Below are 14936 nucleotides of genomic sequence, written 5' to 3' on the forward strand. Positions count from 1 at the left end.
AATGCCTTTTTGAATTTAACGCAACGTTATGAATTGAGAATATACAATATATGTATTAATATATACACTATTTAAAGAACTTTTTTTATATATATATAATAAAAATAATTTTTAAACAAAATGGGTAATATGATATCAAAATGTCTTGTTGGAATAGTGGCGCCTATTTTTTTTTAAATTTATTCTTTACCACAGTGTAGATAGCATATTTAAGGTTGGGTCTCTCTAGTGAGCATGATACATACTCGTGTCAGAGGGACCCACTCTTACATAACATGTGTTAGTGTGTTAGTGTACGCAACTGAAGAATTAAATTATTACTATTAGTGTGTACATTTTAGTGTCGGGCAAGTAAAAGTTATTAGGTTTGGATTTTCGCTAAGAAAATCTCTTCAGATAGTTCATACATTACCAGCTTTATTGACAATTATCTCTAATCATAACAGGAGTGACATCACTCCTAGATCGTTGTTTGTTGGCTACATGATACTCTAATGCTTGGAAAGTACTTGTATATATACAGTAAAGTATTGCGAAAGATCTCCTCGATCGTATTAATTGCCATCTCTATCCGAACGTTCCAAAAAAATCGAAAGGACACAGACTACTTTTTACTGCCTAACACATGACAACCAATACTTTAAAACGTCTGTAATACTGGCCGCTATATATCACGAAGAAATTTACTAAAATAATATGTATCGCTGTTCATTTAAGAGACCTCTCTTCGACAAATTATCGGTGTGCGTTAACAAATATAATTGTTAACTCATTAACCGTATATATGCTTACATGAGTCATCTTACGCACACGCACGCACAACGTCATACACATTAACACACGTATACTATGACGTGAGGGGGCTTCAGTGTCAAGATCTATTTTAGCTCTATAATTGTAATTTTTGAATTAATAACGTGTTACAAATGTTTCTAATTAGGCAATGTTGTTAACAGTGTCGTTCTCACGGTAAGCGTTTCCGCTGGTACAATTGCGTATGTATATTGGTATTTATTTATATTACATATAGTATTTTTTTACAAGAGAACAAAATTAAAAAAAAAAAGTAAATTTCAAGCCGAATTGACGCAATACCATTGGTTAAACTCGAATTATTATCCATCTATATAAAAACCTTAGGAATTAATAGTTAACGTCTCCTGTGGCTGTAATTACACTGGCTCACTCAGCCTTCAAGCCGAAACGCAACAATAGTATATAGCGCTGTTAAGCGTTGGAATAAGAGACAAGTTGATAGTAAACAGACGAGATTATAAACTTTATTTAACTGAATAGTTTATGGATTTGAACCCGCTAATCTGTTCCAACATTTGATGAAATTGTTCCAACAAAAAAAATGGCATGCGTATATTATGTTAACACTCATAATTTATAACAGCGAGTATAATTATATATGGATTTGATATACTATGTTACATAGTTAGTGCGGACGCCCTACGAGCACTAGTCTAGTATATATCTGTAATTATTTAGTTATTTACTTATAAATTTTACACATAAAACACATTTATATTTAGTGTAAAGTAGGCGATTCTGTAAGATAGCCACAACTTGTATTTTAAGTTAAAATATACAAGTATATTTTTACTAAAAAAATATAGATAAATTATATTTCATTGTAAATATTAAGCAATAAAGTTTCGGGATATTTACCATGTTTTTTATTTTAGAAGTATATCTAACATTATCAACATCTACCCACAAACTTCAGTCTCGTGAACAAGACATTTGTAGATAATGTCGAAATATCGAGCTCCACCGAACAAAAACTAAATATAAACTTTAATAATAAAAATAACCATTTTAATTTAAAAAATTAAGCAATAAATATTATAATTAATAAGTCCAATTATATAATTTATCATATTAATAACATATAACAAAATAAATTAAATAAAAAAAAATCAATAAATAATATAATTAAAGTAATTAATATTATTGTCGAATAAGCTCTGTGATTAAATAAATCAAGTTAATTCGTTACAAAAAAGATCACAGTCTGTCTAGTTTTAAAAATATTAACTCATTTGTTTAATTAGACGTTTATCACGCTTCATACGAATATTAAAAGGAGGTAAGTTTGCATATGTCATTGTTTTGTTTAAGATTTTACGCAAAATGTAAAATTTCCATTGCCATATTCGCTCATTATAATGGGTTGTAGTTTCAGCATGTATACAGGCTGTATAATATACACATTTTATGTACAAATCATTGGTCTCGGTTAACGGTTTGGAAACAATAAAAAATCTGCTGATCTAATAATTTTATTGTAAGACTAGCTGTGCCCATGACCTTGTACGCATTTGGATTAAACAAAAAAAATATCAGTTATCTGCCAGTGAAAGTCCCGTCAAAATCGGTCCAGCTGTTCCAGAGATTAGCCGGAACAAACAGACAGATAGGTCAAAATTGTAAAAAATGTTATTTTGGTATATGTACCGTATGTAAATAATTGAGTGAAAAGGGCTATTTTAACATTACAAACAGACACTCCAATATATATATATATATATATATGTAGGTAGTATACAAGTATTAAAATATAAATTATAATATTAGCACTGAGAGATAAGGAACCAAGGAGAAAAAATAATTTGAATATTTCTTTGAAAAACCTGACTGATCAGAATTTGTGTCGTAAGAATTGGAGGCTACCTCTATATTGCCCCAGTGCTGGTCCCTGCTGATTGTTAATTATATTTCGACCCAATTTTGAAAAAAATGACTCTAGATTATTATATTTGTTGTATTGGAAAAGTTCATAACAGTAATGATTAGATTGCGATTGCGATAATTTGACAATTTTTTAGTAGAATTGACCCCAGGACATTAAAACCTTATTTGATTCTTCTGTCGAGAAGTTCTCAGTAATATTCCGGACTCCGAATAACACCTTCAATAAAATTGTATGAAACGAATTAATTTATTCTTATGCGTAACAATTTAGATCAGTGGTCTAAGAGATCTTAGATATGACAAGAAAACTGACGTTAGTCGTGAGACTCGTGTCGTAAGACAAATTATTGTATGGACACATTATTCGCATGGCTCTACCTGATTATGTCATTGTTTTAATCTCTTAATTTAAAAAAAATAAACATGCTTTTAAGTACAATTTAATCTGTGTGAGGTCGGTACAAATAGCAAATTTTAAAATTAATTTATTAACCCATTTTTAAATTAAATAAATTGTAATGTTAATTTTAGCTACTGTATTAGTCCTTACGATTAAATAACAAAAAACCTAATTAAAAATATCTAATTGTTATGTTTATTTCTTTGATTTGACGCTTCAATAATAAGAATTCTACATTACTTCTATGACGTGTAAAAATATAGTAAAATAGAAATTAAATATTTATAAAAACAAAAGAGACCGACCAGCAAATATAGCTTTTAATTAATTAATAATTCTACTTATATAGCATTGATTTTGGCAATGAGTATTTTATTAATAATTCCTCATTTATTTTTGGCATACGACATTAATACATTGGCCATGTGCTAAAAAAGTAATATAATATAAAATCATTGAGTTTGAGAATTTATTACGAAAGGTAAAGTACTTATTTATATTTTTAATATTATAATTGTTATACAATATTCTCAGTCATCCGTGATCTTGTAATCATTATTAAATAATGTAGTTTCCCGTACATACAGACGTAAAAACTTGTGTCAATTATAAATAAGGTTTTAATTAAACAGACTGCTTCAAATTTTAGATTTAAGTTAAAAAAGCATAAGGGTAGAAAAGTTCTTTTTCAACTGTCTCAATAGTATTTAATTTGTTAAGATTGTATGCTGATGGTGTATCTAAATTTTCAATCATAGGCCATTAAATTGAACTTATTAAATATTATTATATGAATTCAATGTAATATTCGTTAATATAATTTCCAATTAAGAGTTAAAACATAATTCAAATTATCTCACATTAACTAAAACATATCAAAATGAAATCAGAATTAAATCAATTCAATAAAATATTCAATGTTCTAAAAACTATTTACATATGATGTGATTAGTGCATATTTATTTTACAAATAAAGAGACTTAAATTAAAAGCCCACTCTGTAAAAAGAAAATTAAAATGTTCCTCGAGTTATTAAACCTATATGCGAACATATTTTTCTCTGTTTCTCTTAATGTTACTTAGGTATGTTTTCATCTATTTAAGAATTTTTGTAAATAAGAATCTCTATATTGTTTTAAATTTCGAACGCCTTTCAAAAATAACTTGTCGCCTTTCAAATGTAACTTTGAAAGAGAAAATTTTTATTATTATTAATATATATTGAAGTATATTAAAATAAGACATGTCAAATTATTTCTAACAATTACCAACGTAATTAGGTTTTTATACAGCTTAATGTGAGCATTCCGTTTTCACTGTCATAAATTACTTATTTAGTGTATTAAAAATATTCATGCACAGATACTGAATATTATTACGTTTATAAAATTAATAATGTATCAAATAACTTACCCTTAGACTGCAGATAACATAGAAAAAAAAACAATATTCAAACACAACTGAATCCCGCTCAGAGAAAAGCGCGCGGAAATCAAATGTTAAACGTCAGAAACGATATATATTATCTGTGGTTTTTTTAAACAGACAACCTCTAAATAAATTTAACTAGGTTGCTATTTCTGCGCGTGCGCTGGGTCTTGCCGCGCGGTGGCTACTAACTTCAATCTTTGTCTTGCAATCCTTGAAGGTTTTTAACCATTGACTTTTGCGTCTGTCCATTTTAATTAGATCTGATGCTGAAGAAATTAATTCCAATCGTGCACTTTTTTCAAACACTTCAAAATGGTCAAGTTAGAGTTGATTTTTATAATGTATCAGGTGGTAGAACGTAAAAGAAATAACTGGACATAAATTATTATATAAGTATGTTATTTCTTAATCATTATCGTATTTTGATAATTATAAATTTAATTAAATAAAATTATTGACGTGAAGTAAATAAAATTTACAAAAAGTACTGACTTTGAGTTGGAACTGTCCATCTTCGCTGCCTATGTGGATGATGTATTCAGGTGGCCCATTTTGTGTCTACCCTGCGTTATACAGAAAAATGAATTCTAGAAGAAAAAAATCGAGTAATTTGGAAACACTTTTTTTAAAAAGAGCTGTCAACTTATATATATTGTAAATCAACAACAAAACAACAACAACAACAGCCTGTAAATTCCCACTGCTGGGCTAAAGGCCTCCTCTCCCTTTGAGGAGAAGGTTTGGAACATATTCCACCACGCTGTTCCAATGCGGGTTGGTGGAATACACATGTGGCAGAATTTCTATGAAATTTGTCACATGCAGGTTTCCTCACGATGTTTTCCTTCACCGCTGAGAACGAGATGAATTATAAAGACAAATTAAGCACATGATCAGCGGTGCTTGCCTGGGTTTGAACCCGCAATCATCGGTTAAGATGCACGCGTTCTAACCACTGGGCCATCTCGAGAGTCGATATTATAAATGTATATTGTAAATGTTATTTGGAAATTTAAATTACTAATCTTGTATTACCTTTTTTCATTTGTTTAATTACTCGTAACCGTATATTATCTTTCAGGATTTAGAATTAATACCTTTTTTGGAATAGAAATAAATCTTATTCCTTAAGCATACTAGTGACGAATAGTTATTAAATTCAAGTGCATCATTAAAGGCAAAGCGTAAACGTCAGCTTTCCTGTTTTCTTCCGTTCTTACCGAACACCGAAGCTGAGATGATATCCGAGAGGAACTTCATATGATTCCGTTCGGAAATATTTTCAAGCGCGTGGAATATTTTTAATGAAATGAAAATTTTCCCTATTCGAAATGCATTCGAATAAGGAAATAATCAATTGGAATTATTCTGTAATTAATAAACTCGAAATTCATCGAAGAACTCGTTAAATTAGTTTTAAGTTTGAGTTTTTACGTTAGAGAGAATTTTTTCGTTCGTTTGAATATGTACCATTGGCAATCTTGTACATTTTCATCGTTATAATTGTTGTTTCTTGTACATTTCTTTAAAATAATACATGTATCAAAATTGCGTTTCATATATTCGAATCTTGGTAATATTCGAATTATGTTTACGTCACTGTAGACTGTCCAGGTATTATTATATTACTTTGGGGTAACGCTGCAGGTATTGAATCTGTCTTTATTTTACAAAAGAGAGCAACTCGGTTTATTTATAATCTTGGAGCTAGAGACTCTCTTCGGGATGTTTTTAACAGAGTAGGAATACTGACTGTTGCGTCGCAATATATTTACAACAATATTATGTATATTCACAGTAACATTGATCACTTTGATAAAATCAATGAAAATCATTGTATATGCACTAGAAGTAAGGATAAGCTTATAACGTCAAGTTTCCGACACCGCAGAGTCAATAAATCTTTCTTAGGGCAAGGTATCCATCTCTATAATAAAATTCCGCAGACATTTTTAACTTTGCCGTCTCGTAAATTCAAATCGTTTATAAAAAATACATTGGTAAAAAAGGCGTATTATTCGATACAAGATTTTGTAGATGATAAAAAAGCGTGGAATTAATACGTGTTGACTTCCAGGCAGGATATATTAATTTAAATAATTGTATTAACTAACATGACTGTATTTTTTTAAATGTTGAAAAAGAGTAACTACTGAGTTTCTTGCCGGTTCTTCTCGGTAGAATCTACTTTCCGAACCGGTGGTAGCTTCACTTAATTGTTAAATGACGATTCAAAAGTGCTTGTAAAAGCCCACTTGAATAAAGTATATTTTGATTTTTGATTTTTTTTTGTAAGAAGCAACTCGAAACTCAGTGTAGAACACGATCGTGAAATGACAGATATTGATATGCTTATTGACTTAATAATTACCAAATTTATAAGATAATACAAGTATCTAAATACTCTGTAACACCGTAAGTCGGTTGACAAAACATCACGATACCAATAGCATCCTAAAAGAATCCTACTAATCCTATAAATGATAAGAGGTAACCAATAAGTATTAATATTGGCAATTTAAGAATTATTCTTAAATCCCTAATCTAAGGGATGGTCAGTACTATCGTCAATCTGCTTCCAATTTTAGGAACTGAGATATTATGTTGATATTATGATATTGATGAGTGATTCGAGAGGAAGTTTTTTGTAGATTATACATGGGCAATACAGTAAAGAAACACTGATAATTTTAGAACTTTATCATGTGGTGTCGTAAATAAACAAATTCTGGTGTAAATTGAATATCAGTATTGCATCCGTGCGAAGACGGAGTAGGTCGATATTACCTAAGACAGACTTGCACGAAGCCTTACCATCAAGTAATGTATGTCATGTAAACAATGAGTTCCTACAGAATAATAATATATGGCTGTTTCTCGCTAGGCGCTGATTTCCGAAACGGATAAAAGTTTACATAAATAAAGTACATTTCATTTGCATTAAGTCCCTTTGGAGGTAAAACATACTGTTACACGACTGATCTTTAAAACATGAATACCAATTATAACAGAGTTATTTTTATAACTTTATTTATTTATGTAACCTACTTGTAATGGTTAAAACACGATTACATTTTACGATAACACCGTATCTAATTAAATTAAAAGAAATACTGATCCGAAGCGACTTATTTGTATAATAACTAGAATAAATAATTAGAAATGAGAATTAAATGTGGTGTCGCTTACAATCAATATCAAAGACTAATTGAATATTAATTTAATTAGTACTAAGTAATATCTAAAGCTAATTGTTATCTAGTTTATGAAGTCTCTGCGGGATGTTTTTTATCAGAAGCGATTTTTCATTTAAATTCAATACAGATGATTATCTGTATTGCAATGTAGATTTTTATGGATTTTCCGTTTTTAGAAGAAAATTCGATGAAAATTTAGTTGATTATGCACATAATTGACCTTGATTGAACACATGACCATTAGATGGTTTTTGACTACCTGATGAAAAGTGGTTACAGGCATTGGAGACGTAAGAAATAAAGTTATTTTAAATGGAAAAAAAGTATTTTATTTTATTTATAAAATCAAAATAAAAATGTACTATATTTAAGTAGGCCTTTACAAGCACTTTTGAATCGTCATTTAACAACTATTTTAAGGGAAGCTAAGGAAAGTAGGTTCTATCGAGAGGAACCGGCGAGAAATTATAATTAATTATTTTTAAATAGTGAAAAAGAGTAACTACTGTACTCTTTTTCACTATTTAAAAATACAGTCAAGTTAGTTAATTACAATTACATATGTATGTAATTTATCCTGGAAATCCACAAGTATTAATTCCACACTTTTTTTATCGTCTACATAATCTTGTACTGAATAATATGCCTTCTTTACATATTATTTATTTTATATTATATATTAATATATTTTTTTACAAATTATTTAAATTTATTAAACAGCAAAGTCAAAAATGTATAAATAATAAGAGATCTTGATTAATTTACGATATATTAAATATCTGAGCTGAGATAGCCCAGCGGTTAGAACGCCTGCATCTTGACCGATGATTGCGGGTTCAAATCCAAGCGAGCACCACTAAATATTCATGTGCTTAATTTATGTTTATAATTCATCTCGTGCTCGGCGGTAAAGAAAAACGTCGTGAGGAAACTGCATGTGTCTAATTTCATCGAAATTGTAACACATGTGCATTCCACCAACCCGCATTGAAACAGCGTGGTGGAATATGTTCCAAGCAATCTCCTTAAAGGCCTTAGCCCAGCAGTGGGAAATTTATAGGCTGTTACTTTACTTTTTTGTGTTAAGAGTAATTAATTTGGTCGATACTCATTTATTATCTGTTATTTAATTATGTAATACATACAAATGTAATTTAAAAGATTATATCAAGTTCCAAAAGGTCGATTTTGTATAGGAAGACGTATACAAAACTGTCGTTTCTTTTTAATACTCGATAGGCGTGGAAAATACGTGACAGCTCACTACCGGGCACAGTTTTTCGTCCTATTTCGTCCACGCAAAAAGTTTTAATATCGTTTTGTCAAATTTAATCGAAACAAATCCGTTATACGTATAGTACGACACAACTTAGATGCAGCATCGGCACAATTCGGAAAACCGATCACTTGATCGATTGAGTATGCTATCCCAAATTATCAGTATTTATTTCTTATATGAATATGATCTTTACACAAACGTTATAAGTTGTAATATCATATGACGTAATATTTTCGTCAATTTGACGCGAGAATTTATAGTGACGAATAGCGTCGAATGGCGCGATAGGGAGCTATTTCTATTGGTTGAGTAAATCGGCAGTAATCGGTTTTATTGCATTTTTCGATGCTACATCTAATTTGTGTCGTACTATAATGTTTAGCCTTGCTATAGGATATTTAAAAACATCAGAAAATTTACAATAATTACGAGATAATATTCAAATTATTCAATATTAAAAACCAGCGTCCTACCCGGCTTCGCACAGTTGCAATACTGATGCCTAATATGCTACAGAATTTGTTTATTTACGACATCACATTAGAAACTTCTTTAGCGACTTTATTTTATATTATGTAATGATTTATATTTAATGGTTGTATTATTAAGTTTTTTTTTCATGGTATAGGTTGTCGGACGAGCATATGGGCCACCTGATGGTAAGTGGTCACCATCGCCCATTGACAATGACGCTGTAAGAAATATTAACTATTCCTTACATCGTCAATGTGCCACCAACCTTGGTAATTAAGATGTTATGTCCCTTGTGCCTGTATTTACACTGGCTCACTCACCCTTCAAACCGGAACACAACAATACTGAGTACTGTTATTTGGCGGAAGAATAACTGATGAGTGGTTGGTACCTACCCAGACGGGCTTGCACAAAGCCCTACCACCAAGTACTACCTGATGAAAAGTGAATAAAAAGTCCTTAAAAGTGGCTATCTTTTAAGGCTAAAATGTTAGTGATTTGTGGGTTTAAATATTAATGGACGGTATCAACTCATAATTAGGTCAATATGTCATTATTACAATTCGGATGGTACAGAAGAAAAGGAAAATGGTGTAGCGGAATCAGGAATATTAATATTAACAACCAAACCCGTGAATTTTAAGATGCTCAATTGTCTTTAGAAAGATTTAACTGTTTCATAATCTTATGTAATATATTTTTAACCTCGGGAGCTCCACACTGTCAAAGACCACGCGACATTGGGTTATAAATTATTTATTTTTTATTCAAATATCGAAGAATACGCATTATAGTGCCAAGGGTATTTAGACGATTTAGGAATTCAAAAAATTTACTTTTATACAAAACCCTGCCAATGACCCAGTGCATTAATAATAATAAATGGTCGCGTGTTCGATTGACGGTGACTGTCGTGACCATCATCGACGCGAGGCGATGTTCATTACCACTAATCTTATGAATAATAAATTGCAATAATTATTTTTAAATGCTAATACTATTATTTTACGGAGATGTGAATTAAAGGTTTTTTTTAAGTTGATTGCACGGTTTCAAGATCTGTAAAAGACAGGGAAGAAGTGGATTCATGAGAAGTTTTATCATAATTGGTTCAGTAGTTAAGACAAACTTTTGATCGCAGTAATGTGTTTTTTCATCATTACATACTATAAAACAAAGTTGCTTACCGCTGTCTGTCCCTATGTATGTTTAGAGCTTTAAAATAATTACGCAACGGATTTTGATGTTTTTTTTTTAATAGATTGAGTGATTCGAGAGGATGGTTTTTGTAATGTAATTGTTATAATATTTAGACAATATAGTTAAGAAAAACCGATAATTCAGTCATTCGTGCGAAGCCGGATCACGTCGCTAGTATTGAATAATTAAAAAAAGAAAACCTTCGGATTTCAATGAATCGTGATCAAGATGTACCTTGTGATATATTATTTATTTCAGTTAATGGCCTGTCATTAATTGTATGTAGTTAATTTTTTGACGCTATCTAGTCGTGTTTTAAATCAAATGGGTCTGTTTGGCGCTCAAAGCCCTTGGACCTGAAATGGATAGTGCGTTTTTAAAAGTCCGACCTTGTCTCATATCGCCTCCTCTAGTAACAGGATAACTGGTTTATTTTTTTTTTCGTCCGGACAATCGGAATTGCATTCTCGCCATAGTACAACGAGATCGTGTTTTGTTACTTGGGTGTGCCTTTTGACTTATTTATATTTAATCTATACTATTGTAAGGTTTCGATATACTTGTTAAAATAGTTAATGTATTTCGCAAAATATGTAAAACATTGCATTGTCACCCATTCAATTAATTGTAAAAATTGTTATGTATTTTTTCATAATATAGCTTTTTTATCCGATCAATTAATATTTCGATTATTGGATGTTAATTTGACTAAATTTGCAATAGCCAATCAGAAGCGTTCACCAATCACAGCGACTTGATGATCGCTCAACGAGAACACAACCATAAAGTGTTATAATATTAAAATAGTGAAAGTAATTGCAGAGTTTAATTGACTGACTTAAGACCCTTTTACTATATATATACTAATATTATAAATGTGAAAGTAACTCTGTCTGTATGTCTGTTTGTTGTTCTTTCACTACCAAATCACCGAAACGAATTTGATGAAATTTGGTATGAAACTCGAACTCCGAGAACGGACATAGGCCAATGATGTTCTAGTAAACAGATATGTTATTAACGCGCAAAAAGTGAAGAATAGAAAACGTCCTAATTGGGACGTTTGCCTTTAGTCGTTTACGTAGTGATACGTTATAATACATCATAATTACGTAGTAATACGTTTTGTGTAATTAAAACATCTAGTTATCCCTTTTACTTATTGTTTTTATCAAGCTGTCATTTTTAGTTGTAACGAAATGTAAAATAAACGGTCCCCGGCGCGGCACACGTTTTTCTGTTGTTTAGTATGGGTATAACATATCTGTTTATTAGAATATTATTGACATAGGCTAATTTTTAGGGCGAGCAAATTCGCGGGTGATAACTATTATTCTTATATACAAAACATACGAAACACTCGATAGGTGTTTACAAAAATGGATTCTAAGTTTCCTTCACAATAGAATTCATCATTGCTAAGTCGGACCAGAACGCAATGTTTAGTAAAACATGCATTAAAACAGAGTTAATTTGCTATACACTCCGCGAAGTAATAGTCATCTCTGCAGATTAAAATGTCTCTGAGCGCTATATAAAGTTTCCACTTGAATAGTTACGCGAATAAACCACAAACGGTGCTTAGTCATTACGGTGTAATTATGTTTTTTTTTTATCAACACAGGCTCGTAAGTAGTTGAAGACAGGATACATAGATATCGAGACACGTAAATTGTTTTAATTTAAACGGAATGTAGCGATTTATTGTCTAACACTTGTGTAATTGGTCAGTCTATATCTGTGCTAGGAATGGCTGTATCATTTGATTTAATGATTTTTACAATCTTGCAATTAATTTGTTTTATATATTGATAAAAACAGATATTATTTCTCATTAGGTTCTGTTGTTTAAAACAAGGAATCTATTATAATAATATTGTGCCGTATATGCTCATAGGTGTTAAAGTAAACAGTTAGTAAAGTTACATATTCTATGACTAAAATATTTCACATCTCTGTATCTCATATTCTTTGGCATATATCATGTATAAAAATCGAAGCATTGCATATTTAAAAAAGAGTGTCTATCAAGTGCGTCACAGTTCGTATAATTGTATCGTCTCGTTAATAAATCGTGAACCAGTTAGTGACTTTCATTATCCTCAACATCAGCCCAGCAACAATTGGTGACCCCGACATCGGATCCCGATAGCACAGTGCGCTTGCACTCCAGCGTTCTGTTAAGTATATACCCGGTCAAAACCTATCCATACTCATACATCGTTATAATTTCTTTATGAATTTATCCGCAACGTATATTTCAAAAATCGTATAATCGAGACATTCAAATAATTAAATTAAATGAAAACACATTTCAACGGGTTTGACGCTTACGTGTTCAGAAAGCTTTGTAAAGTTTGTTGTTAGTTTTCACTTTTCACCACAATATATTGGTTTGATAATGATAACGTTTATAAAAAAGGAGAACTCCTCTGATGAGCAAATAGATCACCTGATGGTAAGTACCATCGCCTAGAGACATTGGGAACTAAATTATTATGTCACTTGTGCCTGTACACTCCCTTACCCACCTTTCAAATCGAAACGTAGCAATAAAAAATATACTTGGTGGTAGGATTTTGTGCAAGCCCGTCTGCGTAGATACCACCCACTCACCAGTTATTCTACCGCCAAATAACAGTACTCAGTATTGTTGTGTTCCGGTTTGAAGGGCGAGTGAGCCAGTGTAAGTACAGGCACAAGGGACATAACATCTTAGTTCCCAAGGTTGGTGGCACATTGACGATGTAAGGAATAGTTAATATTTCTTACAGCGTCACTGTCTATGTGTGATGGTGACCACTTACCATCAGGTGGCCCATATGCTCGTCCGCCAACCTATACCAAAAATAATAAAAAACATAAAAATAAAAAATATATCTGCTTGGCTATTGAATTAATGTTGAGTCCTGTTCAGACGTATGCACAAAGCCCTACTTCCAAGAATAACAACGTCAATACTAATAAAAAACATATATAATAAATATATACTGGTATAATTTTAATATAAACAGAATCGTATAGAGCTGTTCCTGTCTGCGGGAAAGTTCAATAAAATACTTCAACCTCAATGGAAAAACCACATCATGTATTTGTCGTTCGTTCGACGAAATAATTATTCCTTTATATCAATATTTCCGTAAGCAATTTAATTAGACTAGCAAATTTGTTTTTTTCTCCTACATTAGTATATTTAATTGGGCCGCGGTTTAGAGGATTGTGATTGGTGGCGATTGATACTTAAAGCAGGAAGGGTTAATCTGATTGGTCGTCTGATTTACACCTGTCATCTCCATATGATATTGTCAATGTTGAAAACAAACAAATCACATTGCGTTAGAAGAAAGCTGAACTGCCATTCGGCAAATATAACTTGACCTCTCCTGCGACTCAAATTATCTCCACGCCTAGGTTAATCAAAATCGGTTTAGCGGCTTAAGTCTGAAGAGTAGAAAATAATTATTTTCGCATTTATGATATCAGTATAGATTCCAATTATGTATTCCATAGCGAGCGTCATGTTTTCTTACAGATCAAAAATATTCCAGCGGTTCTAAAATAAACACCTCAGACGTAAGTATAACCAGAGAATAAGAACACGTTTATTTAATCACAAATTTATAAAAACGTAGAGAAAAAAAAATTGACACACACAAAGAACTTAATCTTTTACAGATTAGGCATCAAAACCTAGTAAGTTACTAGCATATTAATCATAGATGTCACTACAAAAACAATATTAATGTATGTATGTAATGTGTCATGTGGTTTTATATTTACGTAGGCAGACTGTTAACGGACATTGGTGTTTTGTAATACTATTTGTCACTTGCAGCTTTGCTCGCGTTTTAGGGGTTTCATTGTCATGTGTTAGGCAAAAAAGTAGTCTTTGTTGTTGTTGTTGTTGAAGTTGTCTCTGTCCTTGGAGTTCAAATTTGATTCATACCAAATTTTATCAAATTAGGTTCATTGGCTTGGTAGTGAAAGAGTGATAGATAGTGATAGACAGACAGAGCTACTTTTCTTTAACATTAGTATAGATTTACTTAGTGGTAGGGCTTTGTGCAAGCCCGCCTGGGTAGGTACCACCCACTCATCAGAAAAAACTTGGTTTTCTATGTTGTTTGTGTTTGGGTGTTTATGGTACTGTCGTTACTTCTGATTTTCCATAACACAAGTGCTTTAGCTACTTACAATTGGATCAGAGTTATGTATGTGATGTTGTCCAATATTTATTAATTTATTGATTTACGAG

General features: G+C 31.3%; 1 protein-coding gene across 1 annotated transcript in view; it reads right to left on the minus strand.

Annotated features, from left to right (window-relative positions):
* Positions 1 to 4730, minus strand: part of LOC124532987 (D-xylose transporter) — a 57404-nt gene extending 52674 nt beyond the window's left edge. Inside the window, exon 1 of the mRNA XM_047108133.1 lies at positions 4514 to 4730. The gene's annotated coding sequence lies outside the window, so the exon portion shown is untranslated. The remainder of the gene's footprint in view (positions 1 to 4513) is intronic.
* Between the last annotated feature and the right edge of the window lie 10206 nt (positions 4731 to 14936).

The sequence above is a fragment of the Vanessa cardui genome, chromosome 10 (genome assembly GCF_905220365.1).
Source record: "Vanessa cardui chromosome 10, ilVanCard2.1, whole genome shotgun sequence".
Lineage (NCBI taxonomy): Eukaryota > Metazoa > Arthropoda > Insecta > Lepidoptera > Nymphalidae > Vanessa > Vanessa cardui.